This window comes from Camelus dromedarius, chromosome 13, assembly GCF_036321535.1.
Source record: "Camelus dromedarius isolate mCamDro1 chromosome 13, mCamDro1.pat, whole genome shotgun sequence".
NCBI classification, from domain to species: domain Eukaryota; kingdom Metazoa; phylum Chordata; class Mammalia; order Artiodactyla; family Camelidae; genus Camelus; species Camelus dromedarius.
Window position 1 is genome coordinate 53,128,573 of NC_087448.1, and position 22,143 is coordinate 53,150,715.

General features: G+C 39.1%; 1 pseudogene; it reads left to right on the plus strand.

The window, feature by feature from the left end:
- The first annotated feature begins 9,276 nt into the window (after positions 1-9,276).
- LOC116157289 (U4 spliceosomal RNA) lies at positions 9,277-9,397 on the plus strand (annotated as a pseudogene).
- The last annotated feature ends 12,746 nt before the right edge of the window (positions 9,398-22,143 follow it).

The following is a 22,143-nucleotide window of genomic DNA, read 5'->3' on the forward strand; positions in this document are numbered from 1 at the left end:
TTTGGAAATATTTGAGGGATTTAGTTAATACGTATTGTACTTCTAATTTAATCACAGCACAAATAGTGGATCCCTGAAAGAAGTCTATTTATGCCCTTAAAAGATTTCTATCTCAGGTTCATATTTTCTAGATCATGTCAATTCTGTGACTAGACATCCTAAAAAGTAAAATCTTAGGGAAATCTGATTTGAATTTCAGGATGTTTTGTAAACTCCATCCTGTGATCTAGAAAGTCTGTGCTGTACCTTGAAAATAGCTACTTAGAACATCAGTAATACAAATAATTGAGAGAAAATTAGTCACTAGTTGCAAGCCACCAACAAAATTGCAAGGATTTGGCTTTTATCCAAGCTGGTTGGCTTTTACTTAGGCATTATTTGAATGTTTTTATTACACTTCATTCCTTACAAAGCAGTGATTTCTAACAAAATCTCAGATTGTCCTAAATTTTACAGCTAAATATGACTTGGTGTCTCTTGCAATTAAAGAGATTTCAAAGACAATGTCTTCTCAATGTCTTCTAATCTCTTCACCTAAGTCCTCACAAGAGAACAGCAGCTCAGGAGGGCTCACCATTTCATCAGTTAGGGATTGACTACATGGCTTAAGCACATAAGGGTTTATTCTCTCTTATAAAAAGAAATTCAAGGGGATGCAGTCCAGACTGAAGCTATGAAACTGTGGATTCATGGGAATTGCAGACCCAGTATCTTCCTTTCTTCTCCATCATCCATGTTGTCTACAGTATATGCTAGAATTCCAATCATCACATCCATCATGCAGGCAGCTGGAAGAGGGGAAGGAAGATTGTTCAGGTGTTTTTCATTTATTATGAATATTTTCCCATATCAGTAGCTATTCATCTAAAATGCCATCTAAAATTATTATAGATTGCAACTGATAATACACTATAATTTATTTTTAAATTATACATCCAAAAATCGGAAGACACGTGCACAAAAAAAAATTTTTTTTAATGTTCAGGTACCCACTAATTGCAATGTATAAGTGCTAACATTTATCATATTTACTTCAAGTTTTTTTAATGAAAAAACATTACAGATAAAATTGAAGTCTACTTTATCCTCCTTTATCTTCTTCCAGAGGTCCTTCCACCCTCCCCACCAACACCCACCCAGGTAACCACAACCATATCTATTTTCCAGTAAGAAAGGGATAAGCAGAAATTGGAGGGGGGTGGGGGAAGGCAGAAATTGGAGGGCCTACTCCCTTTGGGGCCCAACCCAGCAGTTGCACATATCACTGTTTGGGGGAGTGGGGGCAGGTGATTAGGTTTATTTATTTATTTGTCAATGTAGGTACTGGGGCTTGAACCCAGGACTTCGTACATGCTAAGCACATGCTCCACCACTGAGCTATACCCTACCCCATCACTTCTTTTTTTTCCAGAACCTCATCACAGAGCTATCAGTGCCAAGGGTGGCTAGGAAATAGTCTTGATTCTGGGTAGAAAATGGCTAGGGAGTTAGAAGAATGAGCAGTCTCAGTCACAGCTGTATTGGCACTTCTGTGTTCTGCGACACCTGGAGGGAGAAAGAGTACAGAATTGAGTCTGAGGAAAATTTAATGACTGAAATAGTGGCTGGCTTTTCCCTCCGTTTCTGCATCTTGCCTCACAGAATTACCGTTGGATGTATTAGCACTTTGTCATCGTGAATGAATGAGTCAATGAATGAATAAATATTAGCATTATTTCGATACTCATTTTGTCTCCCTTCCAGATTGCTGACTTGTTGGCTGGCTTACTCTTCTTTTCTACATGACCTCTCCTTTCCTGGTGCATCCTGTCTGTCTTCCCACCCCTCCCCATAACAGTCGTGGAATTCAGCACATAATAGGAACCCAATACAATTTTAGGATATCAAAGTAAATTTAAGATTTTGAAATAAAGGGCCTGAAGGTAATTAAATCTCACTATGAGAACAAAGCAAGGTACAGAGGAGTATAAATAATATAAGTATCCTTTTTAGGAAAAGTAAATAATCTGTTTGCATATGTATAAAAATTTTTCATATGTTTTCTAGTGTATTATTAGTAGTGATTACTATGGGAATTGTGATGGAGGTTAATGAGGAGAAAAAAGTGAGAATTTTATTTTTAATTATATACCCAGTAATATTCTTTGAATCTTTAATATATGTATGCATTACTTTTATAATTAAACTAAAATATTATAGTTCAGTGCTTCCAAATGTTGGGATTTTATGCACCAATAACATTGCCAAAAAATTTGAATCTCGGTATAATTTTGCCATTGAAGACATTAAAAATACAACCACAACTATGGTCTACCATTGCCATTTCATGAACGAAAGAACATAATCTCTAAATAATTGAGTAGCCCTCTAATTTAATACATTTAATTTTGTGAAAAATTCATTACATTGTCCTTATTTTTCTCATTTTTGCTTTGGATCTTTTAAAAAACTTTTTAGTTTGGGTTTCTGCCTGTATTTTCATACTTGACACAGATAGGGTGAGTGGTTTGCCTAAGGACACACAGCCAGTGGATAGCAGAGGGGAGGGATCCAGCTTTATGGGCTTCTGGCTCCCAACTGAGTACTTTTGGTTGAACAAGCAAATGAATAAATGCTTGAATATAGCTAGATGCTTTGAATACTGACACCAGAATTCAAGCTTTGTGGAATGAATTAAACCAACACTTATATTTAGGATATGGGCAGCAATGAATAAAAAGTGAAAATTCAAAACAGGATGTTTTGGAGGCTGTATTTAATTGGTCTAATTCATCTTTGAAATTTATCACATAGTTGAGCAAACGGAAGAAAATAATGGTAGACCTTTCATTAGGCTGTTGGCATGGCAACAATTATTTTTCAAGGCTGCCTTAGCTGGGGTCACTGGAATGTTAATTATGAAAAGGAAGTAATTTTTTCTTTAGATCCCATAGGGCACAGTAAGGCATAGTAATTTAGAGCTGCTTTTTGAGTGAAGTTTTAGTTCTATTTGAAATATCAGATGTGTAAAAATATATTCAAAAGCCTAGGAACTAAAATTATAGAAATGTATATAGGAATATATATGATGTACTATAATATAAATAATAAACATAACTATATATGTATTTAAAATGTGTAACCTGAAATACATATTATATAAAATATAAATATATATAATATAAAATTGAAATATAACTATAAAAATAAAAATAAATATGGTATTCCTATACATATATAATATAAATATGTTTATAGAAATACATATGAACATGAGTATGTAACTTTTTACTGGCCCATTTTTGTCCAACCCTATATTGTAAATCCTTTAGTATAATTATGGAGGTTAATACCATCCTCAAAACTGTCTCAAAATGATGAGAATTAGATTTGAAACAAATAGTTCTTTGTTGATGAGGAAATATACTTCCAAGTAGTCTTTTTTTTCCTTTTTTAAAAATTGGAGTATACAGTTACAATGTGTCCATTTCTGGTGTACAGCATAATGTCCCAGTCATGCATATCTATATACATCTATTCTTTTTCATTAAAGGTTATTACAAGATATTGAATATAGTTCCCTGTGCTATACAGAAGAAATTTGTTTTTTATCTATTTTTATATATAGTGATTAACCTTTGCAGATATCAAACTCCTCAATTTATCCCTTCCCACTCCCTTTCCCCAGGTAATCATAAAATTGTTTACTATGTCTGCAAGTCTGTTTTGTAGATAAGTTCATTAGTGTCCTCTGTTTTCTTATTTCTTTTTCTTTTTCTTTTTTTTTTGGGGGGGGGATTCCACATGTGAGTGATACATGGTATTTTCTTTCTCTTTCTGGCTTACTTCACATAAATGACAATCTCCAGGTCCATCCATGTTGCTGTACATGGCGTTATTTTATTCTTTTCTATGGCTGAGTAGTATTCCATTGTGTAACTATACCACAGCTTCTTTATCCAGTCATCTGTCGATGGACATTTAGGTTGCTTCCATGTCTTGGCTATTGTAAATGGTGCTGCTAGGAACATTGGGGTGCATGTGTCTTTTTGAATTAGAGCTTCCTGCAGATATATGCCCAGGAGTGGGATTGCTGGATCATATGGTAAGTCTATTTTTAATTTTTTGAGGAATCTCCATACTGTTTTCCATAATGGCTGCACCAAACTACATTCCCACCAACACCGTAGGAGGGTTCCCTTTTCGCCACATCCTCTCCAGCATTTATCATTTGTGGACTTTTTAATGATGGCCATTCTGAGTGGTGTGAGGTGATACCTCATTGTAGTTTTGATTTACATTTCTCTGATAATTAGCGATATTGAGAATTTTTTCATGTATCTGTTGGCCATTTGTATGTCTTCATTGGAGAATTGCTTGTTTAGGTCTTCTGCCCATTTTTGGATTAGGGTATTTCTTTTTTTGTTGTTGTTATTAAGTTGTATGAGATGTCTATATATTCTAGAAATTAAACCTTTGTCAGTCGCATCATTTGCAAGTATTTTCTCCCATTCTGTATGTTGTCATTTTGTTTTACTTATGGTTTCCTTCGCTATGCAAAAACTTATAAGTTTAATTAGGTCCCATTTGTTTATTTTTGCTTTTATTTCTATTGCTTGAGTAGACTTCCCTAGAAAAACATTGGTAAGGTTTATGTCAGAGAATGTTTTGCCTATGTTTTCTTCTAGGAGGTTTATTGTGTCTTGTCTTATAAGTCTTTAAGCCTTTTTGAGTTTATTTTTTTGTATGGTATGAGGGAGTGTTCTAACTTCCTTGATTTACAGTTTTCCCAACACCACTTGCTGAAGAGACTGTCTTTTCTCCATTGTATATTCTTGCCTCCTTTGTCAAAGACTGGTTGACTGTAAGTGCGTGGGTTTATTTCTGGGCTCTCTATTCTGTTCCATTGATCCATATGTCTGTTTTTGTGCCAGTACCATGCTGTTTTGATTACTATAGTTCTATAGTATTGTCTGAAGTCTGGGAGGGTTATTCCTCCAGCTTCATTCTTTTCCTTCAGTACAGCTTTGGCAATTCTGGGTCTTTTGTGATTCCATATAAATTGTAGGATTATTTGTTCTAGTTCTGTGAAAAATGTCATGGGTAATTTGAGAGGGATCACATTAAATCTGCAGATTGCCTTGGGCAGTATGGCCATTTTAACAATATTGAGTCTTCCAATCCAAGAGCATGGAATATCTTTCCATTCCTTAAAGTCATCTTTAATTTCCTTAAGCAATGTTTTATAGTTCTCCATGTATAAGTCTTTCACCTCCTTGGTCAGATTTATTCCCAAGTATTTTATGTTTTGGATGTGATCTTAAAAGAGACTGTTAATTTACTTTCTTTTCCTTCTATTTCATTGTTAGTGTAAAGAAATGCAACTGATTTCTGTATGTTAATCTTGTATCCTGCTACCTTGCTGAATTCTTTCATCAGCCCTGGTAGTTTTTGTGTGGAGCTCCAAGTAGTCTTTCTCATCACAATTCTGTGAAGGTGTCTAGGGACATACACAACTGTGTTTTCCTTTACCCTCACACACAATACTTTTGACACCAGATGTGTCGATTTTTTTTCTCATGCCGACCAGTTCTCCAACACCAGATGGATGTCCTACACTTCAGTTCAATTCTGACACTAACTACCTAGATCCCACAAGTTAAAAGCTCAGTGCACAAGACTCAGATGCACTCCCTCTTCAAGTGCCAATTGCAGGTAGTAGGTCCCCAGGTTGCCCACAGCTTCTATCCAATTTGGCTACAAATCGGAGGTTCCCATGACCCCACTCCTTGGGTTCAGTCACTTGCTAGAACAGCTCACGGAACCCAGGGGAACAATTTACTTACTCTTGCTGACTTATTTTAAAAGATATTTTAAAGGGTACAAATGAACACACTGATTAAGAGATCCTTAGGGTAAGGTCTGAAAGGGCCCCAAATGCAGGAGCTTCTGTCCCTGTGGAGTTGGGGTGTGCCAGCCTCCTAGCACATAGATGCGTTCACCCACCCAGAAGCTCTCCAAACCCTGTAGTTTGGGGATTTTTATGAAGGCTTCATCACATAGGTGTGATGGATCATTGACTCAATCTCCAGCCTCTTTTTCCTGGAGGATGTGGAGTGGGGCTTAAAGTGCCAAGTTTCTAATCATGGCTTGGTCTTTCTGAAGGCCATATTCCCCATCCAGGAGCCCACCAAAAGTCATCTTATTAGCACAGAAGACCCTCCTATCACTCAGAAAATTACAAAGATCTTGGAAGCTCTGTGTCAGATCCAAGTCAAAGACTAAATATTAAAACAAAATATTTTCCTAACATCCCCTGTTTACAAGAATTTAGGAGCTCTGTGTCAGGAACCAGAGGTAGATACATACATAGGTACATACATACATATATATATATTTTTTTTTAACTCACAAAAGGATAAAATAATTTCACATTCAAAAATTCATCATCATCTTTATCTTAGATGGTACTTTATAATTTACAGTGGGCTTTTGTGTACATTATTGCCTTTGACTCTTCAAAACAGCCATGTGAACGAGACAGACCAGTTAATTGTTTTCTTCATTTTGTATATGAGAGAATGAGGCACAGAGAGGTTAAGTGACCTCCCAAGATCACACAGCTAAAGATGAAAGAGCCTGGCTTCAGGACCCATTATGGACTCTGAGCTCAATGAATGGATTTTCCTGAGACACATGATGCCTTCTGAGGAACCCAGACATAACATAGACATGTGAAGACAACTGTAGCCAGCAGTTCCCATCCACACTGGTAAGAACACTAGTTTCAAAGTTAGAAGAACATTCTGGTTTTGCAGCTTACAGCTGCATAACTTTAGACAAGTCACTTAACCTCTCTGAGCCTGAGCTTGTTGACAGAATAACTCTAAACTGAGAGTTGTGAGTACTAAATAAGAAAATGCTGTAATGTATATGAATGTGATAGGCATTTAATGATACATTTTCCTTCTTCTAGCTATTATTTGTAGTTTGAGACGATTTTAAGTTATTTGACTAATTCAGACTCTCCAAATTTAATGTCAAGAAACATATGAGACCTAATTGTCACCTTTATGAATCTAGAGTGCAATGAGGCACATAGGAGCTGCTCAAGAAATTCTTTTGGGTGGTGATCATTTTGAAATGTATAGAAATATTGAATCACTATATTGTGCACCAGGAACTCACATAGTGTTGTGGGTCAATTGTCCCTCAACAAACAGACAGACAAACAAACAAACTCATAGAAAAAGAGATCACATTTGTGGTTACCAGAGGTGAAGGTTGGGAGGGAACTGGATAAAGGTAGTCAAAAGGTACAAACTTCTAGTTATAAGATAAATAAGTACTAGGGATGTAATGTACAGCATGATGAATACAGTTATCACTACTGTGTGTTATGTGTGAAAGCTATTCAGAGTAAATCATGAGTTCTCATCACAAGGAAAAATATCTTTTTCTTTTATTTTGTATCTATATGAGATGATGGATATTTACTAGACTGACGGGCAATCATTTCATGATATATGTTAAGTCAAATCATTACACTGTATACCTCAAACTTACATAGTGCTGTATGCCAATTATATCTCAGTAAAACTGGAATTTAAAAAAAAATCTTTTGGGATGAATTGGCATTTCAGCCAAGCAGCCTCCACACTGACCATTACCAGTGCAGTACTCCTGTGTCTTTTTAAGGACATTATGGAGGACAATTGGTAGATATTTTCAAAAACAGATAATGTATTGCAAATGTTATGTGCAAGGAATTAAGGAATAATTAGTAGTAGTAGCAACTGGTTAATCGTAATTCATCCCAGTCTTAGTGTCTGGCTGAATTGGCCTTCAGTTGGAAACCTATTCTTATCTGTTTAACATACCATTACTAGAGCCAGTGGCCTGTAAAACAGTGGTTCTCACCCTGGCTGTGCATTAGAATCACTTGGAAAACTTTTTAAAAAATTCCTGATACCCAGGCCATTCTCCAGATAATGAAATAAGGATTTCTGTGGGTTGAACACAGGCATCAGGACTTTTTCAAGCTCTTCAGGTATGCCAGAATGCAGTCAAGTTTGAGAATCTCTGTCTTAAGGGATTTTAATAAGAGGATTTTTCAAAATAATAGTCAAGAGAAGCAATTTGATACCTTTTAAAAGTGCAAGTGCCTCATAAAGGAAGCCAGAAAGAGAAAACAGCTCAGTTGTTTGGGGGCGTGTTGTCTGCAAGCTGACAGTGTGACCATCCTGACCCTTCAGAAGAGAATTGCTCAACAGTCAAGTTTTGGAGGATGAGCCAACCTTTGAAGGGCTGAGTGATGAGAAAGAGATTGCTGAAAATGTCTAACTTAACTCTTTTCTCTCTTGCAAAAGAGAAGCTCCTGACTGTCTATACAAATTAAGGGGTCATATTGTCACCCTCTCCACAGGACTTCCATGGCCACCATGTTTAAAATGGTCATTGCTAATCTCCTCTTGGGAATCCTCATTCTTTTTCTCTCTCTAATTTTTCTCTGTAGCACTTATCGACAAGCATCAGACTATTTCTTTTATTTATTTTTCATCTTCTATCTCATCTCAAGACAATGTAAGCACCATAGAGGTAGAGATTGCCTTTTTTGCTTGTGAATGTATCCCCAGTGCCTAGTAGACAGCCAGTCGATAATTGTTCAAAGAATGGACTTCAGATCAAGACTAATAATATGAGCTAATATAGGTTTGGCCCCATATTCCAGCGCAGCAACCCTGAAATAGTCACGCTTGTGGAATCAGCTTTTCTGAATCCCTTTATGACCTGCAGTTGAGGTTTTTGGCAGTGCCAGTTGACTGAAAGATAAAAATGGAACAGCAGCAGCTAGAGGCTCGAGAAGGCTGTTTGGATAAGTTAACGTAGAAAAGAGCTCTTCCCTTGAAGTGGAAAAAGTGCCGTAAGATGTATTGTTCAGGGGAAAATGCAAGCAGCAGAAGAGCAGGACGTGTACAGCATACCGTACATTTAACACCCAGACGCACATAGTATAACCAGTACATCGCTACAGATCCATGCGTATATTTGCAAAAGCATCAACAGCAGTCTAGGATATGCAGCAAACTGATAACTGGCTAATTCTGGGAGGCAGTGGGGCTGAGGAAAAGCCTGGTCAAGGGGATCTTTAGTGTTCGTGGTGATGATATATAGCACAAAATGTTTTCACGTATAATTTCACATTTAATTTCTGAAACCAAATATAAGAATACAAATAAAGTATGGGGGAAGTATTTGTATTATATATGGTCGATTTATAATGAAAATGTACCTCAGAGCTTAGCGCAATGGCAGTATGGTAGCCAATGAGGTTTATCCAAGGCACGATAACTGCTAATTGAAAACTTTTCCCAATATCCCACCGTGACGACTTGAAAATGCGCTACAGAAATAAGCATATACGCCCGAGAAGAGCTAAGGGTTTTCTGTTTCCAAATTGTGCAGCGAGAGGCAATGGGTTTTCAGATGACTTAACAAGCATAGGAGGGGTGCGTGTGCGTGTGTGTGTGTGTGTGTGTGTGTGTGTGTGTGTGTGTGTGTGCGCGCGCATGCGCCACCGTGATTTTCATCCAAAAAACCGACCCATACATTATTTTGCTAAAAACAGCAGCAAGTATTTATTAGGGAGCAGTGAAGGAGGGGTGGCTGAAGGCTTGTCAACACGCTGCTGGAGGAAGATAGCTTATCTTCGGCTTTTCATTCTTTCAAGGGAAGAGCACACCGGCATGGGAATTAGAGATAATACACCTTGGAGAGTAGATTCATTTCTTTTCCTTACTTGAAAAATTACTCATAGCGGCTTATAGAGTTTTGTGTAGAACAAAGCACCTTCAAAAATGAATGAGGCAGTTGGTGCAAACTGAAAATGAGAGTAAGACAATAAGATGAAGCCAGGGGTGAGGATGGGATCAACCTGAGTGTCATCGAGCTCCGCAGTCGTCAGAGGTGGGCTGCACATTTGACCATGAGCTTTTAGCAACCAAAAAAGGGAGGGGAGAGAATGTAATTAGTTATAAGATCCGCCATCATTTTTGTATTAAAAAATCTTTTATCCTAGGAAATCCCCCCTTTTTTTTTAGCATCCCAGTAATGAGACACACAAAGCAGTTCTCCCATGAGCTCTCCTCAGTAAATACTACTCCGGTAAATTTAGTAGTGGGTATTAACATGGGTTGTTTCTCATAGCCTCCTTCCACGCAGGCCTCGTCTTCAAACTCCGCTCGGTAGAAGCAATTCTACTAGCCGGCAGAATAAAGGGATCCTGGCTCACAGCTTTCTGAGATCTGAATTGATTCGAAGGTAAAATTATTTTATGATCTGGAATAGACAGAATATTCTTCAAGCAATCCACCACACATATTGTTTCTGTAACACAGATGTCTGCTGGGGTCCTGTTTACATAAAACCCAAGTAAGATTGGCACATACCCTCAGAGGAAATCCAGAGCCCTCCCCAAGATTTCTCCCCATGTGTACATTCTCAGAGTCACTGACAAAGTATGGGAAGGAAGAGAGTGCATTACATCTAGGCACTGACACTTCACTGACACTGGGTGTGCCTGTGTTTTTCGGTTGGGGGGGAGGTAATTAGGCTTTTTAAAACTTATTTTAATGGAGGTACTGGGGATTGAACCCAGGACCTCAGGCATGCTAAGCATGTGCTCTACCACTGAGCTATACACTCCCCTGCTGGTATTCCTATTCTTAAATTGCCCTTAGCTAACCACTGTGACTTCTCTTGTCCCCCAACTTAGACTAGCCCGCTGGCTGTTTTCTCTTCTCAACCCTGCCCCCCACCTTCCCTATCAGGAAGGGAAAAAAAGACAAATCCATTTTGTTTTCTCAGGCAGAGGCAGCTTAACCATCTTTCTCCTGTATTCACGATCTCTCACTTCTATTATAAGATGATTTGTTAAAGTGTTTTCCCAAAGGCCGTTGATTTCCAAGAGGGAAAAAAATTTATCAGCCCCTGAGTTTCAGGGGAGACTCGAGTAGTATTAATTTTTTATTTGTTCGTGCAGCACATGTTTATGGAGCAATTACTCCATGTGCAGCAGGCAGCAGACTGCTAGATGTACTGCTCGAACAGGACAGAGTCTTGCCCTGAAGGAGAAGTGGAGCAGACGGGAGGCTGAACATGCAAATGACCATCGTGTCAGAAGCCTCACTGTAGGGGAAGGTCAGAATGCTGCCTGTCTGAGCACCTAATTCAGATAAAAGTCAATCAAAATACCAATTCATTTCTTTAAAGAATATCGCAAGTGTCTGAAGACAACACTCAAAGCAAAATTTATGACGTTTAGACTACCTTTGATAACTGTCTTTAGGGGCACTGATAACTCTTGGGGTCTTTGAGGGGGCACAGTAATGATGTCCTTCTGCCTCACTGGGGGTCTACATCGATTAGGAAATAAAAGCAAAAAGTCAGCAAATGGAGACCAAAATATCACCTTTATTGCTGACAAAGACCCAGTTGGAGGTTAGAGATTTTATCTGTGAGAGACTTCCTAATACTTAACTCCAAAATGAGGCCAACTTGCCTATAAATCACACTGCATAGAGGAGAGAGGGGCAGACCATGTCCCAAGAGGGAAGACTACGTATGTCCAATTTGTCCTTCCAAACTCACCAAGTGGGTGAGAAGAAGGAGAGACTGGGGGGAGGCGATTCCCAAGGCAAACAGATGCCCTTTGATCCTTGACAGAATGTCTGTGAAGTTAGAGTAGCTGGGGCCACATCTCAAACGAGAATGCATGTGGCATGAGAGGGGAGGTAGCTGGCACCCATCCCTGGGCCTGTGCTCAGGAAGGAGGCCTAGGGTGACTGTGCTGCATATGCTGGGGGTGGTTGGGGGATGGGTATTTTTGTTCTTGGGGCCAAATCTGCTCTAGGTGGCCATGAACCTGCTAAGTGTGAGCCTAGGATGACAGAGGCTGAGAACAGGTAAGGGCTCAGCTTTTGGGAGTGGACATGGGTGATTGAGGCCAGATCTACGATGCTTACTGTTTTTCCTTTCAGACACCTGCTTGTGTTTTCAGTTGCTCAGACACCTTGCTTGGCTAAAGAAGGAATGCAGAGGATGTAGATACCTTCCTTGGTGTGCGGGAGGAAGTTGTAACATGGTTATCGGAGCGTCGGCCATGAGCTCTCATACAAATTCACACTTAATCCTTGCCCTGTAGGCCCAGAGTCTGAAAGAAATTAGGCAGACTAAAACAAGGCTTTGTGCTGTGTCTACCTCAGTGGTTCTCAAAGTGAGGTCCCCAAGACCTTTTCAGGAGCCTACCACACGAAAACTTCTTTTTTTAATTTAAAAAAAAAATTTTGTAGGGTGACTTATTTATTTATTTACAGGGTTTTTGTTTAGGGGGTAGGTAATCAGGTTTATTTATTTACTTTTGGAGGAGGTACTGGGATTGAACCCAGGACCTCATGCATGCTAAGTATGTGCTCTACAATTTGAGCTATCCCAGCCCCATCTAAAACTATTGTTATAATAATGCCAAGCTGTTATTTGCCTCTTTCCTTCTTATATTCTCAGAATGTTCCATAGAGTTTTCCAGAGGCTACATGATGTATGATATTGCAATAGATTTAATGTAAAAGCAGGTATGAACTCAGCTATTAAAGATATTTGAAAAAAAGATAAAATAATGCCTCTCTTCTCACTAACTTGTTTTGGAAAATACAGTTATTTTTCATAAAATGTTGTTCATCTTAACATGTAATGGGATTATTATTATTTTAAATAAATAAGTGCTTAAAATTTTCAACATCTAATATGGTAAATATCCAAAGATATAATCCCCATAAGCAAAAGTGCTCAGGGTCCTCAGTAATTTTTTTTCATTGAAGTCTAGTTGATTTATAATATTTTATTAGTTTCAGGTGTACAGCATAGTGATTCAGTATTTTTGCAGATTATACTCCATTATAGGTTTTTACAAGGTAATGGCTGTAATTCCCAAGGTATACAGTATAACCTTGTTGCTTATTTATTTTATACATATTAGTTTGTATCTGTTAATCCCATACCCCTAATTTGCACCCCCCCCCACTTCCCTCTCTCCTTTGGTAACCAAAAAATTTGTTTTCCTCAATAATTATTAAAAGTATAAAGAACTAAATTCAGTGTGGATTGGATCTTGGAACAGAAAAGCACTTTAGCAGAAAAACTGGTGAAATGCAGATGAAGTCCATAGTTTAGTTAATAGTATTATATCAATTTAATTTCTTAGCTTTGGTAAATGTGTTGTGGTTACATGAGATGTTAACATTAGGGAAAGTTGGGTGAAGGGTATATGGGAACTCTTCGTACTATCTTTCTATTCTCCTGTAAATCTAGAATTATTTTAAAGTAAAAAGTGTTTTTTTAAAGAGTGCAAAAGGATCCAAAGACCAAAAAGTTTGAGAACCACTGACTTACCATATGCCACGCCCTGTGTTGGGATCTGGAAATATAAAACTAAATAGGTTAATGACTATTCACTAACTAACTGTGTACACACAAGCAGGGTTTAATACTCGCTGACTCCGGGGAGCAACTAGTTTTTTGTGTATGGACATTGTCTTACAACTGTTCATGCTTCCCTCTTCACTTTGACTGCTAGGAATCTCAAGAGGCAAATTTGGGCTTATTGCTGGCAAGGATCTTTTAGAATGCTTTTATGTTCTAACTTATTCCTGGTTAAATCTAATTTCCCTACTTTCATTTTCCCTTATCCTGATTTCCTCATTTTGTATTTTGAGGATCTTTTTCATGTGTATTTTAGTTGATACCGTAGGCACCTTTGTAAGCCACATCAAATCTCTTTTGAAACAAGGCAGGACACTAAAAATAAATACTTAGGATTAGAGTTCATGGCATTTCAAATCTTTTTTAAAATGTATATTAAACTCTTGAGAATGTGTAAGACACCATCTCTGCCTTTGATGAGATTACAATCTATTGCCATACCTGCAAACAACTACTAGAAACAGGATTTGATAGGTTACAAAGGTAATACAGCAGGGCAGGCAAAGTAGGGATTCAGGAGAAGAGGCCCATTCCTGTCTTTATGGGAAAGTTGCAGCCCCATTAGTCCTTGAGGCATGGGTGGGCTTTGAAAAAGTAGGAATAGTGGGCATGTATAGAGGAGACACACTTGTACAGTGTCTATACATGTATAGTATTTGCTTCTTTTGGGGGGGGTAATTAGGCTTTTATTTGTTTATCTTTAATGGGAGTACTGGGGATTGAACCCAGGACCTCGTGCATGCTAGGCATGCACTCTGCCACTGAAATATACCCTCCCCCCCATATATATAGAATTTGAATACTCAAATATATACACATATATGGTGGCAGATAAGGCACAATTGGAACATAGTTTACTAGACTTTTTGATATTTTCATTTACTTTAAAATGAACTGAACTGTGACTATCTCATTTTGTTCTTTGCACCATTGTATATCTGGACTTTTATCTCCCTTTGGAGACTATTCCTAGTTTACCCATGGTTACTTAGTAACCAGTCAAAATGTTAAATGGGTATGTCAATGAATTTTAACTTTGTCTCGGAGGAAACTGTGTCTCTAATTTTCTGGCAAACTTGAGTAGAAAACACTGTAACTGGAGATTGGCTTGAAAACTTAGTATTACCAATTCTAAGGTGCATATTTTTGTGTTTTTTCTAATTTTTTATTTTTCTTTTTTTGTGGCTTTTTTTGTTTGATTGGTTGATTGGTATTGGGGTGGGGGGTTTTTTGCTTGCTTTTTCATTTAATTTATTTTTTTATTTTAATCTTTTTTGGGGGTGAGCCTTTAACATTACTGATCTTGGGATATATGTAATGGTACTTGGCAGCATTTTTTTTCTATCTAAGTGATACATTAAATAATGGTGCTTATGACTGATGATGAAAACTAGTATTAATCCAAAATAAGAAAGGAGATACTGTCTAGGGGAGGGTATAGCTCCATGGTAAAGCATACATGAGATCCTGGGTTTGATCCCCAGTACCTCCGTTAAGTAAATAAACAAACAAACAAACCTAATTACCTTCCCCACCAAAAAAAAAAAAAAACACTTCTGAAATTCCCATTTTCACCCATGACCACTTTTCCTGTGTCTCATTCATTAGCCTGAACAAAACAAACGTGCCCTCGAGGTTGGCTCCTCCTTGGAAGCATGTCTTAGTTTCTTCCCCCACTGTTGTCAGCTAGCATCCAGGGCTACCTTTACTAGCAGTCATGTGACCTGTGGTGGGCACTCCTTCTCCTGAACATCTTCCTACAGGATCAGCTCCCCATGGGGTTAGCAAATACCTCCTGGGGCAGGCAGCATAATCTAGTGGAAAGAAGATGGATTTTGGAACCAGCCAGGTAACTTTTCAGATCTTGGCTCAGCCACTTACTAGTCACTGACCTACTGAATCTTCCTTCCCTGTAAAATGGAGTGTGATTTTTAGGGTAGTAGTAGGAAATGAATGCAGTCAAGCATGTGAGATGAGAGCAGTTAGCTCACACCCAATTAGATAGCTATGCTATTACCAACAAAACTGAAAATGTGTTGGCGAACATGTGGAGAAATTACAACTCTTGTACATTGCTAGTGAGAAAGCAAAACGCTGCAGCCTCTGTAGAAAATAGTATGGCAGGTCCTTTAAAAATGAAGCATGGAATTACCATATAATTCAGCAATTCCATTTCTGGGTATATTTCCAAAAGAATTGAAAGCAAGGACTCGAACAGATTTTGTACATCAATATAACACTGCAGCATTATTCATAGTAACCAAAAAATGGAAACAACCCAAGTGCCCACTGACAGATGAGTGGATAAACAAAAATGTGTTACATCCATATCACAGAATATTATTTAGCTTTAAAGAGGAGGGAAATTCTGACACATGCCACAACATGGAATGACCCTTGAAAACATTATGCCAAGTGAGATAAGTCAGTTGCGAAAGGGCAAATACTACATGATTCCACTTTGACTAGGAACCCAGCAAATTCACAGAGACAGAAAGTAGAATAGAGGTTACCAGGTACTGGGGATAGGAGAGAATGAGTAGTTATTGTTTAATGGGCATGGAGTTTCAATTTGGGGTGATGAAGAAGGTCTGGAGATGGACAGGGGTGCTGGTTGCATAGCAGTGTGAATGTACTTAATGCTACTGTATTGTACACTTAAAAATGGTTAAAGGGTCAATTTTCTGTTATGTATATTTTACACCCCCCCACACACACACACACACAAACCCAGCTACACAGTGCCTGACTTGTTCTATGCATTCATCAAATTGTAGTTCCCTCCCGGTTTTTGTGAGTGAATTTGCATCTTTGGATCATCCACTGTTTTGTTTCATTGAATAACACACATGTGGAACAGTGTACAGCATCCAGAAGGAGCTTCTGTAAAGCTCACTTGTAAAGTGACAAACCCTGGGGTGCCTTGAGTCCTGTACATTTTCATGTCTTTCTCCCTTTAAGTTGCTAATTCTGTCCTCTCCTCAGTAGAACAGTTTTCCAGAACATCACATCTAGAGCTTTATGGTAGAATAATGCTTCATAATTACAGGGAAACAGCAGGCAATTTTTCACAGGGAAAGGACATCATCTTCTTACAAGTTACTTGTTTGACTGAGAGATGAACTTTGAGAGACTTGGTATTTCCAAAGTTCTTTCTGGCCAAGGAGCTCAAGTGACTGCACCAGTGTCCCCAGGGAAGAGGAGTCACCTCTTCCTTTCCAAGCAGCCTTCTTAGGCTTTAGGAGTCGAGGATGGTAATTATGACAAATCCCATTAGTTCAATATTTCTTCCAGAAAATCTGGAATTCAGAGTTAATAGGCTCAGATCATTCAAAAGTCCACAAATGACAAATGCTGGAGAGGCTGTGGAGAAAAGAGAACCCTCCTTCACTGCTGGTAGGAATGCAGTTTGGTGCAGCCACTGTGGAAAATAGTATGGAGATTCCTCAAAAGACTAGGAATAGACTTACCATATGACCCAGGAATCCCGCTCCTGGGCATATATCCAGAAGGAACCCTCCTTCAAAATGACACCTGCACCCCAATGTTCATAGCAGCACTATTTACAATAGCCGAGACATGGAAACAGCCTAAATGTCCGTCAACAGATGACTGAGTAAAGAAGAGATGGTATATTTATACAGTGGAATACTATTCAGCCATAAAAACCAACAACATAACGCCATTTGCTGCACAATGGATGTTCCTGGAGAATGTCATTCTAAGTGAAGTAAGCCAGAAAGAAAAAGAAAAATACCATATGAGATCGCTCATATGTGGAATCTAAAAAAAAAAAAAAAAAAAAGATAAAACAGAAACAGACTCATAGACATAGAATACAAACTTGTGGTTGCCAAGGGTCGGGGGGGCGGGGGAAGAGATAAACTGGGAGTTCAAAATTTGTAGATACTGACAGACATATGTAGAATAGATAAACAAGATTATACTGTATAGCACAGGGAAATATATACAAGATCTTGTGGTGGCTCACAGAAAAAAAATGTGACAATGAATATATGTATGTTCATGTATAACTGAAAAATTGTGCTCCACACTGGAATTTGACACAACATTGTAAAATGACTGTAACTCAATAAAAAATGTTTATAAATAAATAAATAAGTAAGTAAGTAAGTAAGTAAGTAAAAAACAGAGTTAATAGGCTCAGACATTTAAGGGGGAATTCCATTTAAGTGCTAGTTTGCATTTCCATTAGGTAAATAAAAAATAGAGTGATGTGTGCTTTGTGGGAATGCTGGAGCCTGTAGCTTAAAGATCATTATTACAACAGGCAGGAGGTAGATGCTCTTTTATTTATTGAGATTCTCTTTATTCTCCCCTCTTCTTCTTCCCATCATTTCTTCTCAGAATGTGCCATTGAAGAGATTTCCTTCAACTCCCATCTTGGGCCCATTGCTTGGAATCCGCCTCAGCGGCCAGCAGCCATGGCCATTCTTGGGTCCCTGGCAGTGGACCAGGATGTGGGTGCTCCCAGGCCCGAGGCGTCAGAGGCGTAGTCACTGTGGCCTCCCTCCACCCATCAGGAGCAAGCAGGCTGGTGAGTCAGGTGGAATTTCCTTTCATGGATAATTAATGAAGGGAAAGGATTACGATTCCAGTTCTCCACGTCGGTGCACATCCTTTTCATTTTAACAACTGAAATAAGGATTGGGAATTTTCATAATATACAGTCTTAAGAGTAGAAGGGACTTCTAGTTTTTTAGAAACATTTTTGTTAAAGTATAATATACATACAGAAAAATGCACATTGTATAAGTGTGTGGCCCAAAATTTTTCACAGATGGAGGAGACTCATACAGCCAGCACCCAGATCTAGAAACAAGTTGTTACTGGCCCCCAAAGTCCCCTTTGTGTTCCCAGAAGGGCCTCTGAGAAGTTATTTTGTACATTGGTCTGCCTGTAAGTAGGTCCCTGTCTAAATCCACCTACACTAACAGGCAGGTGCGCTCCTTTTTAATTTTTTTCTATGTATATAGAACCACACCTAATTCATTTTAGAAAATGCATAGATGTTATCATATCCTATATGCCTTTTCATGGTAGCAGAAAGTTTCTTCTCTTGCTTGGCTCTCCCCTCCCTTCCCCTCCTCCCTGTGGTTATGGTCATCTCCCCACCCTGCACACAGCCTCCTAATTACTTTCCCAGACAAGAATTAGAACAGTTTTGAGCCACCCCAGAAGTTGCTCTTTGTGCCTCATCCCCATCAAACATTTGTCCTGCCTTTCTGTATGAACGCCTACCCCTGGGTAACCGCAGAACCGATGCAGGAAAGCATCTTTTTATCAAAGAGTTCCAATGAATACATTTTGAAAAAGAAATATTTCTGTTTGGGATGATACAAAAGTTCTAGAAATAGAGAGTGGTTTTGGTTGTACAACACTGTGAGTATGCTTAATGCCACTGAGTTGCACACTTAAAAGTGGTTAAAATGATCAACTTCATCTATGACTGTTTTTAGCATCATAAAAAAAGAAATAACAGAATTAAAATATTACCATTTTGCAGCCCTCAGATTAATCTTATCCCATCTCAGCCCTGCCCTTTCTTCAAAGTAACCACTGTCCTGATTTTATATTGATCACTTCCTTACATTTTTTAATAGCTTTATCAGCTAAATGGCATCCTCAGACATAATAATTTAGTCTTGCCTTTTTAAAAAAAAATTTGATGGGTTTTCTAAGTTTCTTTTTAGTCTGTAGGTTCCCCTCCATTCCTTTTTTTCCCTCTAATTCATCTGATGAGAATTCAGATCATTTGACCTTTTTTCCTTCTATAATCAGTTCTCAAGTTGATCTTTCATTCTCGTGAATTCTGTTCTTGGCTGTATCAACTTTACCATTTATCCCATTAATTCTGTCCTTCATTTCAATACCATACTTTTCACTCTGGTTTCTTCACTTGAAGTGAACTGCGTGGTTTCTGGTTTTTGTTGGGGGTTGGAGGGAGGGGGACTACAGAATCAAGATCAGGGCATTCCCTTAATTCTCTCAGGTAGAGTGCTGGGAGTTTTAGGGGAAAGCGTCCCTTAGAATAGAATCCCCCCAAAAAGAGAAAAAAATAAAAATAAACAAACCAAAAATAGATAAATAACAAAAAAAAAATTAAGAAAATAAACAAAAACAAAAAAACCCACAAAAAAGAACAACAACAAAAGAATAGAATCCCCAGTCCTCTCCCTGAAGGGGAGGGTGGGGAAGTGAACCCCTGGGTCTGGTCAGTCCCACCTGTTTGCAGTGTTTCACCCACACATGCCTCTTGCCCTGCACCAGTTTTCCTCCGGAATCTGAGGAGCCCTGCATCTGACTCACCTGGTGAGGAGGCAAAGCATCAGCTGCCTCAAGCAGCAGTAGGACCAGACTCCTCCCACCGCCACCCTCTCCCCACTGTTCCCTCTCTCCCTTCTCTGGGTGATGTTGGGGGGGGGGGGAGTCAGGAGTTCTGAGCTCTTCCAGCACAGAGGGACAAGTGGGAAGCAGAATGTCCCACTTGAGGAGACAAATTCACAGTTGATTTGTGTTACACTAGTTATTTTTTGTTTTTTGCTACTTCCTTAATATTCAAAGTGTGGCTTGTTTGCCAGCCATCTGAGCATCGCCTGGGAGCTTGTTAGAAAAGTAGAATCTTTGAGCCCACTGGAGACCTCCCAAATCAGAAGCTGCATTTTCAAGGTCCCCAGGTGATTCGTATGCTCGTTAAACTTTGAGAAACCAATTCTACAGTAAAATATATGTTTATAATTAAGAAAATGATAGATTTTTTTAAAAACAGTAGACTTCCCCAATGACTTATTTACCCTACTTCTGAGCTGTTGGGCTAGAAGCTGGAGACCTCTCTGCATAGAATTGTCCCTCCCTGTATGATTGTTGGGTGTCAGGGTGAAAATTTATCTTGTCTTTTTTCCTGCAATGGAGACAAAAACTTCCAGAACATTTAAGGCAGCAACTCTCAAGCATACGAAAGGTATGTGAAAGAGAAAACCTTAATCAGCCTATTATTAATGATGAAATTATTATTATCATGAGATTATGGGGCTGAAATGATTGCTAAAATCATCATGCTTTCTGAGGGGAGAGAATAAAAGAAAGATAAGTGGGTGAAATCAGGGAGAGTGGCAGGAAACGATACAAAAAGGAAAAACTGCTGTAGGAAATGGCCACAAGACTATGACTAATAATGCCTTAGCCCCACCCATTCTGAGTAGAATGCCTCTCCCAAAGGTTCATGGGCCCCTGCACCTGAGCTGGCACCCTGTCCATTCCTCCGTGTATCCCTGTGGTCCCAAGGAGTTATGGGAAAGTGTTGGGACGTCTTTCTGTTTCAGGGTGTACTCACTACTTCCTAGTGTAGAGTGATGGATGGACTTAGACAAAACTATGAGCTCCCTACAGGCTAGCCTAGACTTGACACTGACTCGTCAAGTGTAAGGAAATGTGTAAGGAAACAGGAAGGAGGTGTCTTTTCCTTTTTCAGAGGACAGTGAGTCCTAGGCTGCTTGGGTCTTGTAATTTCTGCCTTCCTATTGCCTCTTCTCAAGTATTCTCTCCTCTCTCTTTTCAGCCACCCACTTCTTTTCTCAGATCTAACCTCCAAATGTTTGAGTTTCTGAAAGGTTTGGTCCTTGGAACTCTTCTCTCCTTAGGGAGTAGCATTCATTTCTAAATAGCACTAATCATGCTAAAAACAACACGCTTCCATTTCTAGTCTAGAGGTCTCCTCTGAATTTCAGAATGAGGTAAATGAAGAATTCACTTTTACACACCTTAAGTTTGAGATGCCTGTGGTTTTATTCCAAGAGCCTGCTTGATTTTTCACTTACTATATCACTGGCATGTCAAAACTGAACTCTCCTCTCTCCTAAACGTACCCCTGCTTCCATCTCAGTCAATGGTCCATAAGCCAGTTTCCTGGGCTTGGTCACCATCTTTCACAGCTTCCCCTCCAGCACCCCACACCTAGTCTGTCCCCAGTCCTGTCCCTTCTGTATTAAATCCTCTTCCTCCTTCTGCACGGCTGCCCCCTTGTCTGAGCCACCTTCATTCCTGCCTGAACAACTGAACGTGTCTTCCATCTCGTCCTCCTCCCACTCTCCCCTCCCCATCATCTATTATCCATTTAGCACGATCTTGGTAAAACAAGAGAGATGCTCAAAACCCCTGCTTAAAAGCTTATGAAGGTAGAATAAAACTCTAGCAACTTATCAATGCCCAGAACACAGTGTACAGTACTGAGACTGGGCTGTACTCTGGAGTTTAAATCCTAGGTTGGCTACCTAAGATCTCCAGAAGTAGCCACCTCATCTCAATTCACACCCCCCCCCACCCCTTTACTCAGGAAGCTCCTGCCTTCCTTGAGTGCCTCAGGTTAGAACTCCTTAAGCCACCTGGAATCCCCTCCCTGCCTCTCGTGGCTCGTTCCTTCTCAAATTTCAAGTCTTAGCTTCAAGTCGACTCCAGAGGGAGGCCTTCCTTGACCGGCCTTCCTAGAATAAGGCTCTCAAGGCTCAGTTCTTTCCCTCAGAACACCCACACCATTTGTAAATGGGTATTTATGTTTGTTTACTTGCTTAACACCTGTCTCCATCACTAGATTATAAACTCCACGAGGAG